The sequence below is a fragment of the Perna viridis genome, chromosome 8 (assembly GCF_037379345.1).
Source record: "Perna viridis isolate PV_CMFRI_1.1 ecotype Kerala chromosome 8, ASM3737934v1, whole genome shotgun sequence".
NCBI lineage: Eukaryota > Metazoa > Mollusca > Bivalvia > Mytilida > Mytilidae > Perna > Perna viridis.
The window spans coordinates 31,452,328-31,462,771 of NC_142452.1; the positions used below are offsets into that span (position 1 = coordinate 31,452,328).

At 33.1% G+C, this 10,444-nt stretch overlaps 1 protein-coding gene across 1 annotated transcript in view; it reads right to left on the reverse strand.

The window, feature by feature from the left end:
- The window catches only part of LOC148610231 (uncharacterized), a 29,109-nt gene extending 22,265 nt beyond the window's left edge, over positions 1 to 6,844 (reverse strand). The window contains exon 1 of the mRNA XM_088542470.1: positions 6,711 to 6,844. The gene's annotated coding sequence lies outside the window, so the exon portion shown is untranslated. The remainder of the gene's footprint in view (positions 1 to 6,710) is intronic.
- Positions 6,845 to 10,444: the final 3,600 nt, after the last annotated feature.

Below are 10,444 nucleotides of genomic sequence, written 5' to 3' on the forward strand. Positions count from 1 at the left end.
TACAGAATGTCTTAGCTGGGTCAGAATAATATTTAGTTTCCGTGGACCAAAAGAAAAATGCTTTGGAACTTGCAAGATATTTGTATTACTTTTAAAAGCGGGCTTGAACTTAGAAATTGAATCTAATTCTCTCGTGCAGATATCGAGTTTATTCCATTCTTTAATTGTAGAAGGAAAAAACGACTCGCTTGTCACAGATAGTCTACAAAAAGGCTGCATAATGTCATTTCCATTTCGAAGTGGGTAATTTGTAAGTGACTGGATTTTAGGTGGAATTAGATCGCATAGGTATGCAGGTGCATTTTTATGTTCGATATTATACATCATGTTTAACTTTCTCCTATTACGTCTCACTTCTAATTTTTCCCAACCAGTTTCTCCGTAGAGTTTTTCTGAGTTGGTGAAGATAGGTAAACCTGTCACTATTCTAGCAGCTTCCAATTGAAGTCTTTCTAATTTAGACGAAAGACAAACCCCACAATTATCCCAGACTTCAGGAGCATATTCTAGTATGGGTCTAATGTAAACTAAGTATAATTTCTCTAATGTATTACGGTTAAGTTGGTATTTTAGCTTTCGCAAGATATTCAAGTGTTTTTTAACACTAGTTACAACGTTTTCAATGTGATCGTTCCATTTAGCATTGCTACTAAATGTAACACCAAGATGTTTGTGACAATCTGTGATTGGAACGCTTGTACCGTTTAAGGAGAAATTAAAATCAGGCTTTTCGATGTTTGAAAATACCATAATCTCAGTTTTGTCCGGATTAAATGACATAAGCCATTTGTTTGACCATTTGTCCAGTTCCACCAAATCATGACTGATAACAGAAAATATCTGCTCTCTATCAGAGTCAGAGTAACTGAAAGAAGTGTCATCTGCATACAGTCTGCACAGAGATGTCAAATTCCCTGCAATATCGTTTATGTATATTATAAAAAGGAGAGGACCGAGGACCGAGCCTTGAGGAACTCCAGCCGACAGAGAGCAGCTGTTAGAGGATGATGTGTTTAGAATCACCTTTTGACGTCTATCTAATAAATAACTTTTAAACCAGTTAACAAGATTTCCTGATATACCATACGAATCTAGCTTACACATAAGACCTTTATGCCAGACTTTATCAAAAGCTTTGGAAAAATCGCAAAAAACAAAACAGTTAATTTCTTTTTTCTCAAGTGAATTTAGGATGTTACTATAAATTTCAAGTAGTTGGTGGACAGTCGAATGTTTTGGAAGAAAACCAGATTGATATGGAATGAATGATAATACATTTCATCATATAGCCTCAAAAAACAACTTAATAACAAAAATAAAAATATGTTGCTGATTCAAGGAGTAACCTCTTACCAACAGCATTAGAATAAAATAAATATGAAGATCTAAAAGTAATTGTATACAAGAAGAACTCAAAACCCAAATTATCGCAATGAAATGAGTCGTTTGAAAATTCCCCATACCATTTACAATGTCACTTTTAGGAGTCTAAATTGAAAATTAATTCCAAAGCACGTGTTTGCCGATGCTATTGTTATTAAAATTATATGGGATTGCACTCTATAAACTAGACATTTTAAATGTTTGAATAAGCCAAATAAATTTAATAAATTAAATTATGTGGGACAACTGAGTAATTTTTTTTATAATAATTTCATATAAAGTCATGTTCATGTTAGAAACAAAAGAGAGTATTATGGTATAATCAACGACTAATCTTTCCATGTTTTATGAATTAGACTCCACTGTATTACACATGCACATATTCATACAATGTGTGTTGTCTATAGCGTTTGGACGGTAATAGCTGTAGTAAAAGGTGTCTGCACCTGTTCTCCCCTCATCGAAATATGATAACATATGGGATCTAATAAAATTCAAATGAAATTCTTTGAATTCTGTTCATGGAAACTTTCTGACTATTCATTTCTCTTTTTTTTTTTATTTTCTGTTATACGAAAATAAGACAATTTTAATGTTAATTCCATTGATAAGAAAAATAATATACAATTATACTTAAGTTTCCCACAAGCAGTAGATGCTAAAAGCTTCACGTCATGCATACAAAAAAAGTTTTAATCAGCAAGACACACGATAAAAAATTATTGTGATATAGTTTGATAATAAAGAATTGTCTGTCTGTCTGTCTTGATAATTTTGTAGTGTAACAGTTGTAAACACTACCACATTTGATTATATGAGTTTCCCAAAAACAATTAATAGAGTTGTCAGTCTCATTTTGTATGATTTTTCAATTAACTATCCATTGGAAAATTAATTTTATTTAATTGATAAAACTAAAAATAATAATAAAAAATATATAAAAATATAATAACTTTTATATGGCGTTAAGTTAAACCAAATAATATATAAATTTCGTTAAAAGTATATAAGTTGCTTTATTCTTACAATATTCAGGGCCGGATCCAAGATTTCCGGTTTTGTGAGGAAGGGTAAACATTGGATAAAGACCGATCGAAGCGGGTAAAGTAATATATGTGGGTAGATTTTGTGAAAAATGAAGATTTCACGCGAAAAAAAAAAAGATAATAAATAATATTTTCCTGTTGGGAAACATGCACATCATGTCTGCCCACTATGCACCCGTACCTGTTATTAATTCTTCGATTTTCAGATTGGCGACTTTGATTCCATTTTACACAAGAATGAAATTTTATACTTTTTAATTCTGGTTCTGTTTCCTTGTACAACAATACTTCAGATTAAACGTATATAAAAAAATGTAAAAACCACTATTTGTTCCTGTTTAGGTAAAAGGGTCACAAAACATTGGCGTTGTGCCAAACAAACATTGGGTATTTTGAAATGGCAGAACTGCGATGCTTTAGCACATACATGTAAACATCCCGTTGGTTTACAAGAAAAAAAAACAGTAATAATTTTGAATTATCACTGTCTCATGCTAGTATCGGTTGTTAAGAAAGACCTTTCAAAGTTTGAAATAGCATGTGGCATTTTTTATTTTTTATCTGTCAGGTGTTAGATTAAGTTTTTGCTTTATCAAAAAAATGGGCTTACCAAAACAATTCTTCCTTTTCAGGGAAAAATAGAATTTGCAGAAAAAAAAACGTTGTATCAAAATAAAGTTGAGTAAATATTTGCTTGCATGTTACCGATTTTGACCAAGAAAAAAAACACGAATTCGTGAATTTCAAAACCCTTGCGTAATAACAAATTTGCTTTTGAAAGTTTTGAGAACTCTGGTCAGTTTTCTCTCTTGTTTTCCTCTCTGTAATTATTATATATTTACTGTATTAACATTTTAATACAGGGTGATACTTTTTTCTTTGTTTAAGGCTAAAGCCTTTTTTGAGCAAATTTGCACCAAAAAGAACGTAGCGTAGAATGAAAAGTTGAACTGTAAGACTTAATAATAGTTAATAAGCTGCATAAGTGAAATTTAAGTCAAAGCTGTTTTGCTGAGCACATACAAGTCATGTACAGTAAAAACTCTCTAAATCGAACCCCTTTTAGGCTTTAGAATTCGGTCGGAGAGGACAGGTGTACGATTTATCCAGGTTCAGAATGCATTTAAACTGACAGAATGGAACTTCAAAACTTGTCTGGTTTAGACAGGTTTTGGTTTATTCGGGATTCGGCTTATACAGGTTTTGGTTAAATCAGGGTTCGGTATAGACAGGTTTTTGGTTAAGGGTTTGGCTCAGAAAGGTTTTGGTCAATTCAGGGTTTGGTTTAGACAGATTGTTGATTAATTCAGGGTTTGGTTTAGACAGGTTTCAATGTATATAATTGTTTAGTGGCAGATCCAAGGGAAAACGGGACTGCTCGGGTTGTAACCCCTTTCCTCTTTTGTTGGAAACATCATTAATTTTGTGGACGATTTTGGTTAGAAATGAATTAATTACAGCTGGAACATCTTCTTTTTCGTTCAAAATCTCTGGACATAATAATGCATTGTCAAGTGATATACTGCCTTGGCTAAATATAACATTTTTTCTCGAGGTCACATACATTACATTTGTAAGCGGAGAGCATAATAAATTGACAAAATTTCTATTTAGTATATCCGAAAATCAAACCTCAATTATCTCTTAATGACACTACAATGACAATGCCTAAGTTAATTAAGTACCAGTCCGTATAAAATTCAGTGTCATTGGCAGAAAAACCCACCAAGCAAACGATGCTTTTTCAATCTGCTTATGCCATACTTTCACAAAATAATATTTTTTGCATTCAGAACTGTACACTTTCGACGGAATGAAACCAATTCAAGAACGATAATTCTTGCAAAGTGCCGATTCAAGTACGATCTATATTTTTTTGTATTTTAAAAACGCAACAACCAAATGGAAAGCTAAGACTGGTTATCTGATCAGAAACTGTTTCAGAACAAGAAATTTAACTGAATTCGACGAGTTTTTGACATGCATAAATTTCCTGCTGCCTGATTTTTAGAAAGACTACTACTCAAATCCACTGCCTTCAACTTTTCTAAGATATCGTTTTTATGTTAAATCGGATTGTTACGGTCTTTGACTTGACATAAAACCGATGTACGGACGAGGCTTAGATTTTTGACAAAATTAAAAGAAGCGCCAATTATTTTTACTGGTTGCCAATTATTTTTACAGGTTCTAAACAAATTCGTTTATCAAGGTTAACAAAGCAATTCTTTACTTTCTTCAGCAACAAAATTGGTATAATAAAATACCTAAAAAGCCAGATAACAACTTTTTCCGACGCAGTCGTTACAGTTTCGCTTTGTACCCTTTGACCTAAATGACGCTCTTCTATGGAAACGCAAGTCACCTGATAGCAATTATGTTTCCCGATTGGCCAAATACTGATAACTTAGTGGCGTTCAAAAAACGGAATAGGAAATTTGAAATTGCGTTAGAAAAAACTGCATAAAAATTTGAAATTGCATGCCTTGTATTATTTTCTTGAAAGAAATGTAGAAACTTAAACTTAAAAAGTAAAATTTTACTGCGTCGGCTATCTTTTTTTATGAAGATAGTACTTATTTTATCTTATGAATATTAAAACAAATGTAATGTTTATGACGTCATAACAAAAAATAAAAATAAACCCAATCATTGGTTGTATTGTTTGTAATGCATCAGACTTCTCAAATAGAATGATTGCGGTATAATTGCATGTACTATTACCAGACGTTTTTATCATTTAATTAGTGGGTGTATCAAAGTCAGATTTTTTTTAGTTATACGTCTTTTTTACTCCGGAAAAGAAACAACTACCCATGATTATCCTTATAAATCGACAATTGACCAAATACTAATATGCTGCCGGCCTTAAAGCCAACAATTCCAGTTTCAAACGAAAATAGGTATGGTGTATATGTCAAACAGGCAACAACCGCATCGGGATGAAAATGTTAACCCAGGTCCACTCATTGGTCTTCTATGTACGACGAGGAAACCATCATACCACAGGGCAGGCTGCAGCTTGCCCAAGCTATGAGTCGGCTGGAATTTCATAATACATGAATACAGGCGCGTGCAACAAAATTTAAATGTTATAAAAACAAAGAAAACTAAAATCAGTTCATGATATTTGATCGTTTGAATGTATTATTAAACAGAATCATTTGTACAATGGGAGATGATGAGATTTTTTATAGAAAAAAAACTGGACTGAAAATTTTGTCCCACCATGTCAGATTATAGTTTTTTATTTTTATAATATTCTATAGACCAATATTCAACAAAAAGATGAAATTCATTTTTCGTATAAACACCACCGATGCCTTTGCGTTCGGTAACTTGACAGCATCATTTGGTCCACTGTTAGTTATAGGTTAAATACTTTACAAGAAAATACCGAAAATAGACATGTATAATTTCCAAAAATCAAGTTGGTAACCTAGGTATTTTGAATTGAAATTTTACAGAAAGTCATCTGACATCTGAAAAAAAAATCTAGGAAATCCAAACCACAAATTATTATGTATTTTCTATCTGGAGATGACCTTGTACATGCTCGATGTAAAGTAAACGTTCGGCGTAAATGTAAGTTTCGCGCAGGTGATAAATTTTGCAAACTTTAGTTACTGCATTTCATTAGAAATAAACGATTATCTTAGCGAGTCAAAACCTTTACAGTGTACGTATCTTCAAATTTGCTGTGCTACAATCATTGAAAGAAAATGGTACATGTACATGTATGACCTAGATTTTTGTCAGTGTGGAAAGCAGTAACTGACTAATACTATCGATTATTTACGACACTGAAGAAACTCATACCAGACTAAGCTACATGTACATGTACAATAAATCATTATGTTTGACCTTTAGAAAATATACGGCACATATAAATATCGCAATTTAGCTACACATGCATGTATTTAACTTAAGTTTCAACGAGTTTCTTGTGTTTGAAAAGACAAAGTCTTGAACAATTTTCGACGGTAAAAAGAAAAACTGCGATTCAACCATTCCATGACTTTGATGAAACCCTGTGCATTCAATCATAGAATTTTATCATCGTAATAAAATGTTCCATCATCGATTAGACTGGTAAACTCCGGACTCAAATGTACATTGTACAATGTTACTGACGAACAAAACTCATGTTTGTCAAACTACAGGACAAATATACTACATAATTAATCACATTTGTTTTTACTACGGAACATAATATCCCATCCTTTATCAAATGGCTGTAAAATGAAACAGGACATGTTCAAACATTTTTGTTTTACTTACCCTCCCTTTTCTGTCATTTTCAGGTACGTGTATGTGTAAAAAACAAATAAGTAATCCAAGCAAAACTAATCAAAGGTCAGATATTTTACATGTACATAATCCTTTATAGTTTTCAGCAGTATTTACTTCAGAAAGTGAATGATACGGAAAGATTTCCAAATATATTGTCAGAAAAAAATTTCCTCGCGGAACGGGGAAATGTTGATGAGGAGGACTCTTTATTTTCAGTGACAGGACATTAATCAGTTGTAAGAATTTCATTCTGTGATAAAATTGTTGCCAAAAAAGATACAAGTACACGAATTACTGTAATGATGCATATTACCCGCCAAACCTTATATTACGCTGAACATGTTTTTGGTAGGTTAGCCGATTACAATATCATTATACATTTCTGTACGCGTTCATACTTAATGTATAATGCATCCAGACGGAGAGAAGTTTTAGCAGAATGGTGAACGATCCTGAAAATTTTAATATTCATTACAAAAATTGGCATCCTCGTCTTTCATAGAAAGAAAATTGTGGTCTTGGAGATGTAGAAATAGCTTGATTTAACACGTCACCGACAACAATGTACATGTAGATGTGCATGAGATTCCACCCAGTACGTTTCTTTACTGGAATAAACAGAAGAGTCACATATGGATATTGTTTTAAAATATCTATTAAAGCATGATATGTGCAAATTTGTACTTGTACAAGGAAGTTTTAATTCTTTTTATCAATTTGATTCAGTTTAATTATAATTTTAGATATTGGGACACGAATGCCGTCATTCAACGGTTCTTATCGGTACACAAGATATCACTTCACTTTTTGTTTTACTTGCAGTTGCTGCAAGTACAGTTGAATATTGAATTAATTTGCATAAGCAACATACGTGCTAAAACACATAACATACTATACAAATTGACAAAATGACACAGAACAAGCAAAGGAATACATTTCTACTATAAAATACGTCAGAAAAAATACGTAATCCGATATTAACATAATTAAACGTATAATATACTAATCCTCCAGCAATGCACATCTACGTTTCCAGGCAGCTTTTGAGGAACAAACACAGTTTTTTAGTCAGCTCTTGGAACTAAGCCTGCAATAAAGTTTGAAGTTTTTTGTATGCTAGGCCAAGAACAATAGTAACGTGGCAAAAATCTGTATGCCGGACACAACCCATAACAAAATGATATTCGTATTCTATTGAGTTCATATTGCAACAGTTGTAAATTCGAATACGGAAGATATAATTACATGTAAGTGTAAGGGAAAAATCAGCCCAAATCTGGGTAGCTTAATAAAAATATCGACACTTGCTTAATCCATTTGCTTAGGACGCTTACCCTACATCAAGCATTGATATTTTAGCCATAAATATGTTTGTCATAAATGTCTCTCCCATGATGGTCCTAAACATTTGAAAAAAAAAATTGTTAAATAATTTTTTTTCATGTGTTTTTCAGAACACACGTTTAACTTAATTTAGTATGTTGCAATTTTCCTGTGTATACAAACAATCACGCACATTACACTCCGTACGTTATTTGTTCTGCCAAAGCCTTATATGAGCCAATCTACGGGTGACAGAAAATATTTAAAGCCAAGGATGTATAAGTGATACAAAAAAGAGTTATCAGTAAAGAAATTCTCTGATACAAAAGTTTCTGAGTATCAAGTCCTTTATCATTTGTCACAATAAATATTATCTCACTCAAACACTCATCTGAATATTTCAAAATCTTTAACATACTTCCGTGATAAATTTGCATCAATGATTTATCAAAAACACTTAACCGACCGCAGTTATCAAAAATCCCTTTAAGATGACTGATGACACGCGCAATTTCTCAAGTGGTACAATGTCTACCGTCTCAAATATTTGTAAAGAGTGCGATAGGTACTAGCATTCATATAAAAATTGGCGTTATACTTGATGTCGTCTAAAAAGTTACTGTGTCAGAAATATATATAGTGTCACCACGAACTTCCCGACCTGCATGGTGTTTAATTCATAATCTGGGTTCCTTCTTTCATGTTTACCAGCTGGCAGAGCATGTATTACTCAGCGGGCGTTTTTAGAGAAGGTGGAGATGCGATGCGTTGGGTCAAAGCTTCTACAGTCCGATTTGCTCATTAACTACTTATTCTGATGTTGTTTTTTTTTAGTTTCCTTAGGTAAAACGTTTGTTTTGTTTTGTCTATTGACTTTACAGATTTCCCCATCCCTTTACAAGTCCAGTATAGTGATATAGCAGTATGTACAATGTACGAAGCTCAAGTCGGATAATTATAAACACTGGTAATAGTAGCAATTGCTTTTAGCGCTACCAAGAGATCGTTGCTTTTAGCGCTACCAAGAGATCGGCAAATCGAAGAAATTCATGTCGACTAATTTGATCGTTAGTAGGATCAATTTATCGAAATGGGATGAACTGTCTTTCGTTGGTTTGTTAATGAAAGATAGCACACTAAAAGTAAGTCTTATGATCCGTTTTGTCGGTATTGGTTATTACAATGCAAGGTCTGCTCCATTGATGATAATGCACAAATGTACTTATTGAAGTTAAACTACAATTAGTCTATTCATTGTCCTTGGAAGTATTGTGAATGATCTTACAGTTTCTGTACGTAATAGTACAAACTTTTGTCAAGTTTAAAGGGTTACAGTTTAAGCTATCTTTGTCTGACGTTGAAAGCTACATGACCTGACCATTGTCTTTTAATTTATTATTTTGTCTTTATTGTTTATTTATTTAGGTATTAGGCTGTGTGTTTCCAGAGCTTGCTGTGAAATAAAGATAATATTTCCCTAGAACTACTACTTTACGACTAGAGCAAAATAACCGACAAAAACATCGTTTTGTTTCAAATTTATCAAAACGCGCAAGGATGAACACGTGACCACGTGCAATCGACGCCAACAATAAAACGTTAAACCAAATAGGCATCTCGAAACCAGACCGACTGTTGTAGAGTGCGGTAGCGTTTGCCATCACGACGAGATGGATACATATACCTACATATTAGGTATGTTATGGTTGTCTGTAACTGTATTGAAAATAACATCTCGGTAAAGTATTGTAAGTTATTTTTATTTACATCAAAATGTTTCGACATCTTGGACCACAGGGGCTTGCTCCGACTATCAAATATGCAGCCCCACTGGTATACAACATATTTTGTCTAATTCTTAGACAGAGAAATACTTTCTATTGTCTGTCTAGCGATGTCAAGGTTGTAGTAGTTTCACTTTTGGTTTAAACGATTGTAGAAACATGGAGTTATTCCCGACTTGCGGACAAACATTTTGTCAACATTTATCTCCCTTTGGAGCAGGTGTCTATTCGGAACACGTAAGGTTTTCAATCCGATATCGACGATACTTTAGAAAATCTCGAAAGTCAAAAGGGAATTGCTCATTCTACTGACCCTGCCATAAATTTTCTTTACCCGGGATACAAATGAAAATCATCCTTATGTAACCTACCAACAAAATGAAACACCTTGTAAATTTTAGAAACACCGTTGTGTTTGTCTGCTGGGGATTCCATTTTCATTCGAGTTACCTCTTTTTTCTGCACCCGAATCCGAACATCGATTACAGAGACTTCGAAATTATACCTACTCTTACGGGCAGTAACTCTGCAAAAAACAGGATAAAATATGGCTGCATCCCGAGCTCCACAAGTAAGGAATAATGTTCAAATCATTGTGTTGATTTAATAAGAAGT